This window comes from Lycium ferocissimum, chromosome 10 (genome assembly GCF_029784015.1).
Source record: "Lycium ferocissimum isolate CSIRO_LF1 chromosome 10, AGI_CSIRO_Lferr_CH_V1, whole genome shotgun sequence".
Lineage (NCBI taxonomy): Eukaryota > Viridiplantae > Streptophyta > Magnoliopsida > Solanales > Solanaceae > Lycium > Lycium ferocissimum.
The window spans coordinates 22,008,965-22,023,995 of NC_081351.1; the positions used below are offsets into that span (position 1 = coordinate 22,008,965).

Here is a 15,031-nt window from a genome sequence, read left to right on the forward strand (position 1 = left end):
AACGGATTCTAAAGGATGCCTAACCCCTTCCCTTTAGGATAATATAGAACCCTTACCTAGAATCACACCGGTTAAGCAACACTATTAACGGAGGTTTAGTTAATTTTACCTAGTTAATAATTAGGTGCCCTAATTCACCTTAAAATAAATTAGGTGCATACTCCTTAAAAAATAAGCAATAATAGGAATCTCCAATATGTTGTACTCTCGCTTCAACCCGGTTAAATGGGGTATAACAAATATCCTATATGTCAAGTTTATAATCACAAGATTCAAAGGATATTTTATTCTATTATACACATTTTTAATTTAGAACCACAAAATTTGAAAGTTTATCTTTATTTCTTAAACTTCACGTCTAGTCAAACGTAGACACTTAAATTGAGATAGAGGGAGTACATGCCAAATGAAGGAAATAAAAGGACAATTAAGATACTGCGGACTTGTGGGGACTTAAAATGTAAACACACAAGAGGTAAAATTAATGTTCAACTTCTGAAATGTACACATATTAGTCCCTGCTTAGAGTACAATTTCAGTTGCTTTTTGTATAACTTATTGTTGTTGTCTTCGTCCACTTTGGGCGTTTATTTTATATATAAGAAGAAGAAAAATATAGAATAGAAAAATAGACATATGGCCAAGTAATATGGGACGAAAGGAGTACTTCATTTATTAATTCTTAAAGAACGTAAAAAGTCAAGTATAATAATGTGGCCAGGTAATATGGGACGATGAGAGTACTTCATTTATTAATTCTTAAAGAACGTGAAAAGTCAAGTAATGTGACCAAGTAATATGGGATGGAGGGAGTACTTCATTTATTAATTCTTAAATAACGTGAAAAGTCAAAAAGTGAACAAGTAAAAGTGTACGGAGAAAATAAATATGTATCGGGAAATTAAAATTGAAGTGCATACATGTATACATGAGAAGAAAATAAATATTCAGCAAGAACGTGAAAAGTCAAAAGTGAACAAGTAAAAGTGCACGAAGGAAATAAATATGTGTCGGAGAATTAAAATTAAAGTGCATGCGTGTATACATGAGAAGAGAATAAATATTCAGTAATATGACATATATCCATGTGGGATTTATCAATTCTTAAAGAACGTGAAAAGTCAAAAGTGCACAGAGGATATAAATTTGTGTAGGAGAACTAAAATTGAACTGCATACGTCTATACATGAGAAGAGAATAAATATTCAGCAAGAACGTGAAAAATCAAAAGTGAACAAGTAAAAGTGCATGGAGGAAATAAATGTGTCGGAGAATTAAATTTGAAGTCCATACGTCTATACATGAGAAGGGAATAAATATTAAGTACTATGACATATGTCCACTTGGGATTAAAAATAGTTGGGTAAAGTGTACAAGTTATATAGCTTATGGTACAAGTATTCATTGTGTGTACATGTTGTAAAGCTTTTGATACAAATTGGTGATGCTGTGTTAGTCCTCCTTAGCCGTTTATATATAATAGAAATTTGTGTAGGAGAATTAAAATTGAACTGCATACGTCTATACATGAGAAGATAATAAATATTCAGCAAGAACGTGAAAAGTCAAAAGTGAACAAATAAAAGTGCATGGAGGAAATAAATGTTCGGAGAATTAAAATTGAAGTGCATACGTCTATACATGAGAAAGGAATAAATATTAAGTACTATGACATATGTCCACGTGAGATAAAAAAATGATTGGATAAAGTGTACAAGTGATATAGCTTATGGTACAAGCATTCATTGCGTGTACAAGTTGTAAAGCTTTTGGTACAAGTTGGTGAAGCTATGTTAGTCCTCCTTTATATAGCTTATGGTACAAGTATTCATTGCGTGTACAAGTTGTAAAGCTTTTGGTACAAGTTGGTGATGCTGTGTTAGTCCTCCTTAGCCGTTTATATATAATAGAAATTTGTGTAGGAGAATTAAAATTGAACTGCATACGTCTATGCATGAGAAGATAATAAATATTCAGTAAGAACGTGAAAAGTCAAAAGTGAACAAGTAAAAGTGCATAGATGATAAAAATAATTGAGTAAAGTGTACAAGTTATATAGCTTATGGTACAAGCATTCATTGCGTGTACAAGTTGTAAAGACTTTGGTACAAGTTCGTGAAGCTGTGTTAGTCCTCCTTTGGCACTTATATACAATAAAAATAAAAATGTTGATGTCTCCACGTGCCAAGTAGGTGACTAAACTTCAGTACATGGTGATCAAAGGTTAGACAACACAAAAGGACTTAAATTTTAAAATGACATATTTAACCCTGTGAGGACCAAAAAGTCGATATCAACGTTTGTAGAGAGTAAAAAGTGAGAGAAGTCATAATTTCTTAAACTTATAAGTTTAATTCTTGAAACGTTGACCAAAATTAACCAGCATTTTGTCCTACTTTAATTTAGCGAGGGCTTATCTGCCATTTTGTTCTGTCCATCATCCCAGCAGTAAACATTCTATAATTGAACCTCCCGTAAACCAGAACGCTCTAACTGTATAATATACATAATCCAAAAACATTACTACTATGAGACATACATAAACGTATAAAACGTTGAAACTAGAATTGATGGGGGTACTCTAAAGAAGAGAACCCCTCCAAAAATAGGCGTATGCCACTAATTGCAGCGCACACGGTATTCTTTAGTAAAAGGCGAAAGAATAGTTCGCTTTGTGCTCACTGCGTGGCTGCGTGAGTTTCTCAGCTCATTTGTGCCTCATTTTTATATTGCGACAAGTTTGTTTACTCATTATTTATCGATGTGGTACTTCACCTACCTCACTCCTATAAAATATTGCTCTCTGTTTCTCTTCAGCTTCTTCACCAATATTTCAATATCTACTTTTAATCAACACGTTTTTCAAATAGAAACGACTAAGCTGTCCCTGTATACTTTCTTGTTTGCTTAATTTAAGATTTGATTTCGGTTTAGTTTCTTGGTGATTCTGAACAAATATATGATCACAACCTGATCGATGAAATGTCGCAATAGGATGTTTTGGACTGAGTTTCTTGAGTAGTTGAATTTTGATGTAGAACGATTTTTAAGTGTATATTGAAGGACCCAATTGGCAGAAGCGGAAAACAAAAGCAGTTGCCGGTTGTTTAAGTTGCATATTTTACGATTATTCTTTAGTTGACCTCTCTATGACCTATTGGTCATGGGATACTAATGTTTGCAGAGTAGGTTGCATTACAACTCTTAGGATGTGGTCGATCATGCGTGAACGTGGGATACTTCGTGCACTTCCCTTTTTATGTTTATTTTAAGTTGGCCTAATACCAGCATTGGGTAGTGTGAGGAACCTGGTCGTAGCTCGAGCTAAAATTTTGATACCCAAAGAAAGTGGAGCTAAAATTTATCACTCCTCAGAAGAAGTCCATGAGGAGTTTTTGCCTTTTGAATGGCATGAGAAAGCTTTCTCAAACTTACGAAAATTGAGTCACTTCATTTTTAATGTTAATGACCAGTGGTTTTGATGATGAGGAAAAAAAAGACTCTAAGGGTTCGTTTGGTATGAAGGATAAACATAAATAGTCCTGGAATAAGAATTTCACAATTCCTTATCCCTTGTTTGGTTAGTAATCATGGGATAAGTTATTACAGGAGTAAAAATAGTGCTAGGATAACTTACACCTGCCATAGGGTGAAATAAGTTATCCCGGGATAAGGAAGAAACCTCTTCTTTTTAGAAATTATCCAATGTACAATACTTTTAGTCCAACATACCAAACAGTCAATAAAAAATTTCAGAATAACTAATTCTAACATAACTTATCCCAACATAATTAATCCCAACATAACTTATCCAAAGTAATTTTTTTTAACCAAACGACCCCTAAATGATTATACCAATAAGTAAAACAATAAAACTATGTTTGATTTTAAAATGGAATACCAAGTTTTACGGCAAATACCGATTCCAAACACATAAGTAACTAAAAACAAGAAATTTTGTTAAGAATTGGGTAGGGGCCGCGCGAACGCAGGCCCCCGCTGCCACAAATTATGACGTAGGCTCGACCACTTGGGCCGACCTTAGGCGGGCACCCCTCCAAAGTGCAATGGAGGTCACCAACCTAGGCCATGGGTCTTACTGATCGCCCATTGACCCCGTCCAGGTAAGTATGTTTCTTGGACCTCCTTCTTATTCTTTTATATCCATCCAAATCCTCATTTCCCTTTGTGTCAGCTGGTGTGGGACAATTTGAGCTTGTTTGAAAAAAAGTATCTCTTTTTTTTCTTTTCTTTTTTCGTACAGTTTAACAAAGTATATGCTGATACACAATAGTTTATTCATTGCATCCTCAAGTGTATAGCTGTTGATCCCCTGATGTTATAAGTTACTACTAATTCCAACAATTTTTCTCCTTTTCTTGGTAATTTGTCAAAGTTGTCATTTTATCCATGTAAACAGTGAATGATAAAAAAATCGTGTTTGTTCAAACCACTACTGGTATTCATAGCACAACATATTACTATACCCGTTCCAATTTATATATGATATGCTTTACTTTTAAATCCGTAGCAAAAAAGAATGTCAATTATTTAAATTTAAGCTTTTATTTATCTTTAATTTAATGAGATATTTATAACCATGCAAATATTTATGACTTGTTTAGATTAGAGGCTTTAAAAAAAAAAATCTTTCTTTATTAAAATTTGGTTCAGTTAAATATCGCCACATAATTTGGGAGATAGAGTATATTTGATGTCCAATGTACCCTGTTGACATCATAGTTCTTGAAGAAATTTATTTTATCTTAGTAGGCATTTACCCATTTCCCTCTCCCCTACCCCCTAGGTAATAAAAAAAAAAAATTAAAAAAATATTCAAACTCTTTGACAGCACATATGCACATGCATATTGCAACGCCTCATATTTATTCTTGCTATTTATATACATCATCATCATCATCAATATTCTTTCACTTGCTTAATAAATACATACTCATGAATTTTTGTTTCATGCTTATATATAAAGTACATGAATATGTAGTCATATTTTTTTCATCTATTGCATGCACATAATTTCTATTTCAGAATTAATGCAATATGTCGTAAAATAGAAAGAAATATTTTTTCCTCTCTTTTTACATTAATCGCCCCGGTTCAAAAAGAGTGTCCACTTAGCCATATGCTCACCTTTGAGAAAATACTAATTCCTAGACAAAATAGGTAATCTGACTAAATTATTCCTAATTAAATAGGTTTTGAGATTTGGTCACTTAACACTTAATAAGGGCAAATTTGAAAAAATAAGATTAATTCTTTCTTGATTTGGTAAGCGGACACTCTTGTTTAATCAAAAAATAAAGGCTAGGTGGACACCCTTTTTGATTCGGAGGGAGTATTAATTTTCTTGTAAGGTACTTTCAAATAGTTTATTCTTTCTAGTATGGACTTTAAAGTTCATTTTATCAATCATTAACTTATTATATTCTAAAGAATACATTTAAATAGGGGTGGGCGTTCGGTTTTTCGGTTCGGCTTTACCAAACTTCGATTTGGCTATTTCGGGTTCGATTTTTTAAAGGTGGACACCGAACCAAACTAGTTCGATTTGGTTCTTTCGGTTTCAGTTTTTTAAAGTTCGGTTCGGTTCGGTTTCGATTTTTTCAATTCGATTTTTTTGATATAATATTAGAAGCGATTCCATTGACACTAATTCATATTCTCAAAAGCAATAAAATATAAAACTGATAAATTGAAATCAAAATCAAGCAGACAGGATACACAAGAACAGAAAACTATAATCACGATATAGGATTACTAGGTGTTATATACATACCGTAAGAATAATTAAGAAAACACATAAAGGACATACATTAATCCTAAAAACACATCTTAGTTACCTTTCTTTGTTAAGGATATTTGATTTTCTCAATTGAAGTGGAAAATTAGGGATACAAATGCAAAAGAAGACTTATTACAATTGGGTTTTTTTTGCTTTAAACTTAATGGGCCTGGACTGTTTTAATTTTTTTTGGGTGATATATTAAATTTCAGTGCGCGTTCGGTTTTTCGGTTCGGTTTTATCAAACTTTCGTTATTTCGGTTTTTTTTACGGACACCAAACACCGAACCAAATTTTTAAATTCCCTTATATAAATTCTTGTTTCATCAATGGTAGGAGCGTAATGAGTTAAATGTTGAGATATACACGAAAGAAAATGAATTTTTGGCTATAAGTGAGAGAAGTCATAATTTCTTAAACTTCAAGTGTAATTGTTGAAACGTTGACCAAATTACAAGCATTTCGTCCTACTTTAATTTAGCAAATACTTTATCTGCCATTTTGTTCCGCCTGGCATCCCAGCAGTAGACATTCTGTAATTGAACCTCCCGTAAACATTACTACTAAGAGACATACATAAAAGTATAAAACGTTGAAACTAGAATTGTTAGGGTACTCTAAGGAAGAGAACCCCTCCAAAAATAGGCGTATGCCACTAATTGCAGCGCGCACACGGTATTCTTTAGTAAAAGGCGAAAGAATAGTTCGCTTTGTGCTCACTACGTGGCTGCGTGAGTTTTTCGGCTCATTTGTGCCTCATTTTTATATTGCGACAAATTTGTTTACCCATTATTTATCGATGTGGTACTTCACCTACCTCACTCCTACAAAATATTGCTCTCTGTTTCTCTTCAGCTTCTTGACCAATATTTCAATATCTACTTTTAATCAACACGTTTTTCAAATAGAAACGACTAAGCTGTCCCTGTATACTTTCTTGTTTGCTTAATTTAAGATTTGATTTCGGTTTAGTTTCTTGGTGATTCTGAACAAATATATGATCACAACTTGATCGATGAAATGTCGCAATAGGATGTTTTGGACTGAGCTTCTTGAGTAGTTGAATTCTGATGCAGATTCAATTTTTAAGTGTATATTGAAGGACCCAATTGGCAGAAGCGGAAAACAAAAGCAGTTGCCGGTTGTTTAAGTTGCATATTTTACGATTATTCTTTAGTTGACCTCTCTGTGACCTATTGGTCATGGGATACTAATGTTTGTATCAGACTAGCTTGCATTACAACCCTTAGGATGTGGTCGATCATGCGTGAACGTGGGATACTTCATGCGTGAACGTGGGATACTTCATGCGCTTCCCTGCGTGAACGTGGGATGTGAACGTGGGATACTTCATGCGCTTCCCTGCGTGAACGTGGGATACTTCATGCGCTTCCCTTTTGATGGTTATTTTAAGTGGGCCTAATACCGGCATTGAGTAGTGTGAGGAACCTTGTTGTACCTCGAGGTAAAGTTTTGATACCCAAAGAAGCTGGAGCTAAAACTTATCACTCAGAAGAAGAAGTTCATGAGGAGTTTTTGCCTTTTGAATGGCATGAGAAAGCTTTCTCAAACTTGAAGAAAATTGAGTCACTTCATTCTCAATGTTAATGACCACTGGTTTTGATGCTGAGGCAAAAATAGACTCTTAATGATTATACCAATAAGTATAATCCAAATAAAAGCATGTCCAAATTTTTATTGAAACCCATGTTTAACAACGAATACATATTTTCAGACAGCAACCAAAACTAAGAAATATTTTATTATGAATTGGGTAGGGGCTGCGCGAACGCAGGCCCCCGCTGCCACAAATTATGACGTAGGCTCGACCACTTGGGCCGACCTTAGGCAGGCACCCCTCCAAAGTGCAATGGAGGTCACAAACCTAGGCCATGAGTCTTATTGATCGCCCATTGACCCCGTCCAGGTAAGTATGTTTCTTGGAGCTCCTTCTTATTCTTTTATGTCCGTCCGAATCCTTATATCCCTTTGTGTCAGCTGATGTGGGACAATTTGAGCTTGTTTAACAAAAGTATCTTCTTTTTTTTTTTTCTTTTTTTTTTGTGAAGTTTAACAAAGTATATGCTGATACACAATAGTTTACTCACTGCATCCTCAAGTATATAGCTGTTGATCCCCTGATGTTATAAGTTACTACTAATTCCAACAATTTTTTTCCTTTTCTTGGTAATTTGTCAAATTTGTCATTTTATCCATGTAAACAGTGAATGATAAAAAAAAATGGTGTTTGTTCAAATCACTACTGGCATTCATAGCACAACATAGTACTATATCCGTTCCAATTTATATATGATATGCTTTATTTTTAAATCCGTAGCAAAAAAGAATGTCAATTATTTAAACATCGCCACATAATATGGGAGATAGAGTATATTTGATGTCCAATGTACCCTGTTGACATCGTAGCTCTTCAAGAAATTTATTTTGTCTTAATAGGCGTTTAGACAAAGGTTTGTTAAAAACCTTGGGGGGGGGAAAGAGTTCTGAAGAAAAAGTTGAAAATGGTATTTAGAAGTTGAAAATTCTATTTGAATATGAATTTCACTTTAAAAATAATTTAAAGTTGTGCGAGTTAAAGAAGATTTTTAGGCTTGAAAAGAATCTAAATAGTGTATAATTAAACAAATATTTGGAAGAAAAATTTTCAATGTCCAAACGGCTCCAATGGAATTTCACCATATGTATGAACTAGTATGGTATGCTCGCTCGTGCTAAGCACGGGGGTCAACATGAGAAAATTTTCAATTAGACAATTTGATTCTAGTCTTAGCTATAGTTAATATTTTCAGTAAGCTGATGACTCTTAAAGTAACAATAATATGCCTAAGCATCATAACTGAATGTCACAAATGTATAACAACATAACAACATGATGCAGCTCACAAAAGTAACGCACACAATTATTCTAGTTTTTATTTTCCGTAAGATTGAGAGCTATAAAACTAATTAGATTCTTAAAAGGTTGATGCAGCCCATCTTCAAGTATTTCATACCATAATTCAGTCTTGACTGTCAAATCAAATGCTGCAGGAAATCCTTTAGGATAAAAAGAGTTGGAAAATGCGTAGACAATAAATGAAAAATAGTGTGGATGCGGTAATCTAAGCCTTGCTTCTTCTACTACTCCTATTAGCTCGTCTTTTCTTGCTTCTTCTACTACTCCTATTAGCTCGTATTTTTTCACATGTGAAGATATTCTAACATAAACCTTATAATCGTAACATAAATATGTCATATAATGGGGAAACTTAATTAGTATGTTGTGTTGACACCCAATTTTGTCCCTCCTTTATTCCTATTTATTTCTGCGGGCTTCTAAATTTATTGACGAGCTAAACACTTTATTTTCACTATTATTAATTTTCACTATGCTACTATCAACATTACTTTCGTTACTTTATCACAAATTTTAAATGATTCGTCATCGTTTCATTTTTAAGATTTGTACTCGTTAAATTAATTTTACTTTATTAGATCTTTTATTTTCTACATACTAATTATTAATCGTATTCACCTAGTATATATTGTATTAGTTATTAAGTTAAATGTCCAAGAATAATTAATTGAAGGAAGAAAAGGGCCATATTTTCGGACCAAAACAATTCAGCCCAACAACCAGACCAGCCCAATTCGTCACCAGCCCATCCCCGTTTTTACCCGACCCAGCCCAAACGAAATTTAACAAAAAACCATACCCCTTTCTCTCTCCTTTTCAGCCGCACCCTTTTGTCATCTTCTCTTCATTCCAATTCAAGGGAAAACCCACCCTTTCTTCTTCAAGAAATGATCAGACCCTCTTTCAACATCACAGATCCATGCCCTCCACTTTCGTGCAATACCTTCACTCTCCTGTCCATTTCGAGGAAAATCTTTATTTACACCCACTATGGATAGAAATTCGCCCATCCGTTTTAGAGTAAATTCGCACTTTTTCACCTTTTTTTTCTTTGTCACGGGGTTTGGTCAACAAAGATGTATCACAAGAAGCCAAGAAACTTTTCTGAGATCTGAGCAAAAGATTTGTTCACGGGTCAATCCAAACGGCTTTTTTTAGCTTTTGTTTGGAGCCAAAATGGGGGATTCAAAAACAGAAACCCTAGAACTTTTAGGCTATAAAAATGCCTTGAACACTTCAGCCGAAGAAGAGAAGAAAAGGGGTTCTGGAATCGGGGTTGGGTAACAAAATTCCCAATCGAGGCTTTCATTCAAACTTAATCCCGTTTAATCAATAAATCAATTTTAAGTAGAGTTTCTAACAAGTCCAGTTTATTTTCTCCTATTTTAAAACTTTCTTTTGCTTTTGTGTATTTGGGTGTGTTGAGGTTTTCACTCGAAAAGGGTTCGAGCGTCGTTCGCGTTCGAGCATAGATCCGAGGCCATCGACACCCTGTTCACTGCACCCGGCTAAAGGTCGGCTAAACCTCTTCCTTTATTTTATTTTTGGTATTTTGCGATTTCTTTTTTAGTTTAACTGGTGCTTGGGTGTTAATTAATACCTGTGTCAGCGTTCATTCGCCTTATTTAGCTGAGCGTAGTCTTAATTAATATGGTATAGCATCAATTAATCATGTAGTTAGCTTAAGAATCACATATGTTAGATTTGTTCATCTTTTAGCTTGTTCTAGGTATTAATACAGCCTTAAATCTAGTTAGTAGTTGTTAGATATGTGTTGACTGAGTTTTAGCGAGTCATTAGCATGCTTATAATGTGGTAGTTTGGATACTAACCAATCATGTCTTTGGTTTAAATGTTTGCTAATTCATCTGGATGCTTAATATGGTTCAATGTGATCATGGTCAGTTATAGTTTGATCTGGTCATGCGTTGCTCATATTAGTTAAGCGGCTGTTTGGTATTTGGTAGCATAAGCTCACCTTAAGCATGTATATTCCGTAGGCTTTTCAGAATGCCATTTGGCCTCGAGAAGTTTAAAATTTGTGGTGTGTTGAACCTTTTCATGACAAGTTGCATACCAGTTTGTACAAGTCAGCTCGGGTCTAAATTATGTTCATAAAAAACAAGGATGAGTGATTTTGAGTCACCCAAACTGATCAAGATTGTTCGCATGCTATTTAAGAACGCTGTCTAAACTACGTAGTTGGTGTTGTTAGTGTGCTATTGCTTTTTTTTTAGTATTTAAAGGTCTCAGGCATGTTTCGTTAAACGAGTAAAGTACTTTAGCTCAATTCTGCTCCTTTAACACTGTGTATGGTATGTATGCTGCCTGATTTTTCTTTTTGCGTATTATTCCTCCTATGTGCTTCCATCTAATAATTGTTAGTATGTTTCGGTTTGGTTTAACTGCTGTGTGGTTTCTCTCAATGGCTAGTGAGGTCTTGTTTGTTTAAGATTCTTTTTGAGTGGCTTGATAGGTGATTAAGCATGTGGCAGATTAATAGTCCTTAGTGCAGTTTGGGTTTAGTTAATTCATGTTTTAGTTGAATATATGCAAGAATGGTTTAAATACCAACAAGTTTGTAACTACACTTAGTCTCTATCCAATAAGTAACCGATCCATATCATTAGTCTGCTGTAAAGCTTCGATATAGTTTAGTTTATGATTTAATGATGTGCTTGCCAAGATGATTATAAGCATGTTTAGTTTGTGTTTAGCTACTGTTCACCACATATTTGTTAGGATAGTCCCAAGTCATTAGTGAGTTCAAAATGCTTTCTTTATGTTTTATTTGGCCTAGCTGTCACTGTTATACCCCATTTAAACGGGTTAAATTAGGTACAACATATTGGAGATTCCTATTTTTTGCTTATTTTAAGGAGTCGCCACCTAACTGATTTTAAGGTGAATTAGGGCACCTATTTTATTAACTAAAGTAAAGCTTAATTAAGCCTCCGTTAATAGTCTGCTTAATCTTAATTCTAGGTAAGGGTTCTAGATTATCCTAAAGGGAAGGGGTTAGGCATCCTCAGGATCCGCTAACTACGATTTATTTGGCCAAACTTAGGTTGATTAACTAATGCTAAATAAGGTGCTTTAAATTTCAAAAGGGTTAAGAAATGTTGCTAAAGGTATTTAGGGGAAATATAAGAATGTTGCTTAAAAGAAGATTTTAGAAGAATATAATACTTTGCATAAAAGAGAATTTTTAAATGTTATTTCAAAATAAGACTTATAAGGGTCGTTAAAGTTTTGGAGAATGATGCTATTTAAATAACACTCATAAATATTGCCTAAGGCTTAAAAAATGCTATTTAGAGTAAAGCTTATACCAAGTTTAATAATCTTGCATAAAAGAAAATTTCAAATGCCATGTAAAATAAAACTTATAAATATTACTAAGGCTTTAGCTAAAAATGCTGTGTAAAATAAGATTTGCATAAAATATATAAGTAGAAGACAGTGAAGTTTATGCGGCGTTTTGATATAATTTAAGTGGCGAGGTGTTAATTGATTTTGTGCATTTTTTAGAAGTATAAGCAAAATACAAAAATAGCTAATGAGAGTTTTCTTTATTTTTATTATAACTATACTTTAAAAATATGCATAATTGACTCAAAACTTGGAGAGTTATTTATAAAATATATTTGATTGTATGTTTGCGTATTAGTGATGTTTCGAAATTTCTAAGATAGTAATAAATAAAACATAACTCCTTTAATTCAAAACATGTTATTTAAAAATCAGTTATCTTGAAAGTAAATATTAAGCTACTATAAATAACTCTAATATAAAAGGAAGAAAATGACACTTATGGAATTAATTGTTAGTTTTCCTTAAATTAACTACCCATTACTAAAACTAAACCCCACTAAATTCAACTATAATTCACCTAAGCTAAGAGATAAAATAAAACAAAGTGTTAGTCATACCAAGCTAATCAAAATATATAACAAATCAAAGTAGAGGGAAAGAAGATCAAATGGGTCGGCCCATTTTAAGGCCGGCAATCTGTTGTTCTTGTGTGGGCTTTGGCCAGGAGAATTTCTATTTTTTGCTATCTTTGCTGTGGACAGAGTGCTGGACAGAGAATGACTCAGAAGATTTCGTTGGGCTTTTAGCCCAACACCGAGCGCGGCAGAAAAACGAGTCCTCGGGCCCGTGTGCGATGGTCATGCATAAAACGAAAAGAAACGGATTAGTATACGACCAACGAATAAGGTTTATATACTATGTATACTTTGAAGTATGCCATACCACAAAAAAATCAAGCAGGGATGGGACAAACCCATACAAGCAGATTCAAATATGCAGAAAGAGGGAAGGAAGCTTAACATTTATTCAAATTACCTAACTACAACATTCTTTCGCATATTTCAAAAAGAAAGAGTATCCAGCTCTTTAAGTACACCTTAATTGATGCTTGAGGAAAATATTGACAACAGTAGTTATGCAAACCTTATGAGCAGTTAAAAAGAGACTTATACTTAACAAAGTATTTCAACTCAATCGGATTTTGGATTTTAGCCAACATGGGCAGATTCAACAATGCAAAAAGGAAAAAGAAATTCACGGGCATTCATATATTTTGAACCAAAAATATCAAAGCGAACTCAATGGACAGCTACGAGTATGACCAGCATGAATACCCAGATATTTTACATGGTTCAAACTGATAGTCATCAAACTAACATATTTTATTAACACATGCAGACTTCACTTTAAATCGGAAAATAATCATGCAAGGTAGCCCAACATAGAGAGAACTGAAACGAGCATACTAAACTAAATAAGAAGCTTCATAGTACTAATCATGTTCAATAACCAAACAAACCAGCAGACATAATTCTAATTTTTTTTTTTAGCCATAACTAAACTAGGTGAAATGTAACCAATCTATTTGAACGAAGTATTTGACTTAATTTAACACTTATAGACATGCTGTACTACTTAGTTCGAGCAACAACATACAAACCGTGAACTAAACCAACGAAACGGCTAAAGAACGACAAAAAGAAAAATGCAGAAGATTTAGAAGGATAATTACAGCGGTAGATTTTAGGATACATAAGGCTATAATTAGACTAACCAACTAAACTAAAATATCATACAAGAAGCATGGCTTAACCGTACAAAACCAAGTCAACTAACGAAGCTAAACATGAATTGAAGTTAGCATATAAACACACGAACATATCTTAAACTGCTGAACTAAAATCAACTAAATAAAGAGGAGTTGTTCACATACTTAAACAAACTAAACTACATTATCCTACTTAAACATGCCCAATCACACGAACAGACTAATCCAGACTTGTCTATCAAACTAAAGTAGCTTAACTAAAAAGTAACATGCTTGAATCACGGAACAATAAACTAAAATAACACAGAGCAACAAAATACAGCCAAAAAATAAAAAAAAAAGGAATGGAAAATTACCTTCTTCGGGTGCAGCGAAGTGAGGCGTCGAATCTCCGATATACCTCGACACACTACAAACTGATTCGGATTCGCTTAGATTCGAAACAACGAGTAGAACTAAAAAAAAACAAAAAATGATTTCTATTTCGAATGGATATCAAAACAATATTAAACTGATGGAGGCCTAATATTTCTAGGGAAATTTGAGGCGGCTGAAAAGAACTTCCAAAATTTTTAGGAGAATTTCCACGGCTAAAAAAGGCTCCACCTCCATTTCCAGAAAACGATTATTTATAGCCCCATTTCTAGGGTTTGCTGGGCGGGAATTGAGATATGGATTCAAAATCGAGTCAAAGACCCGTGCTGAATTTGAACGTTGAAGGGGTTTTCGAGCAGATCCTCACGTGGTTTGACTCGAGTATTACCCGAAATGGTTCGACCACTCTGATCTTTGAGGATCATCGGGTGTTTTGAAGCAAAAATGGGAAATCCTCTTCCTTTTCAACGCAGGGGAACAGATGTAGTGACGATTTTAGTGTAGAAATAGACAGGCAAATCTGTCCGCGGCAAAAGGGAGCTAGGGTTTTGCTAAAATGGGAAGAGAGAGAAGGAGGAGGAGAAGGGAGAGAGCAGAGGGGTGCGGCTGAGTGAGAAAGAGGTAGGGTTTGGTGTGTGAAATAAACGAATGGGCTGGGGCGGGTCGGATTAGTTGACCGGGTATTGGGCTGGTGGCTTATGGGCTGATTGTTTAATTTTAAAAAAATGGGCCAGCCGGGTTGCTGATTGAAATATGGACTGAATAACTTGGCTCCTGAATTTAAATAAAAGACCCATTTTAATTAATTGTATGCTAACGTGTGTTAAAATATTATCTTATATAAAAGTATGTATTT

General features: G+C 34.2%; 4 non-coding genes across 4 annotated transcripts; all 4 read right to left on the reverse strand.

Moving 5' to 3' along the window:
* Window positions 1–2,575: 2,575 nt before the first annotated feature.
* Window positions 2,576–2,691, reverse strand: LOC132035617 (U5 spliceosomal RNA). Its single transcript, XR_009409347.1, has one exon. It is a non-coding gene; the product is annotated as a U5 spliceosomal RNA (small nuclear RNA).
* Window positions 2,692–3,971: 1,280 nt separating this feature from the next.
* Window positions 3,972–4,132, reverse strand: LOC132035598 (U1 spliceosomal RNA). The gene has a single exon (XR_009409333.1). It is a non-coding gene; the product is annotated as a U1 spliceosomal RNA (small nuclear RNA).
* A 2,279-nt stretch (window positions 4,133–6,411) lies between these two features.
* Window positions 6,412–6,529, reverse strand: LOC132035615 (U5 spliceosomal RNA). The gene has a single exon (XR_009409345.1). It is a non-coding gene; the product is annotated as a U5 spliceosomal RNA (small nuclear RNA).
* Window positions 6,530–7,574: 1,045 nt separating this feature from the next.
* Window positions 7,575–7,735, reverse strand: LOC132035596 (U1 spliceosomal RNA). The gene has a single exon (XR_009409331.1). It is a non-coding gene; the product is annotated as a U1 spliceosomal RNA (small nuclear RNA).
* Between the last annotated feature and the right edge of the window lie 7,296 nt (window positions 7,736–15,031).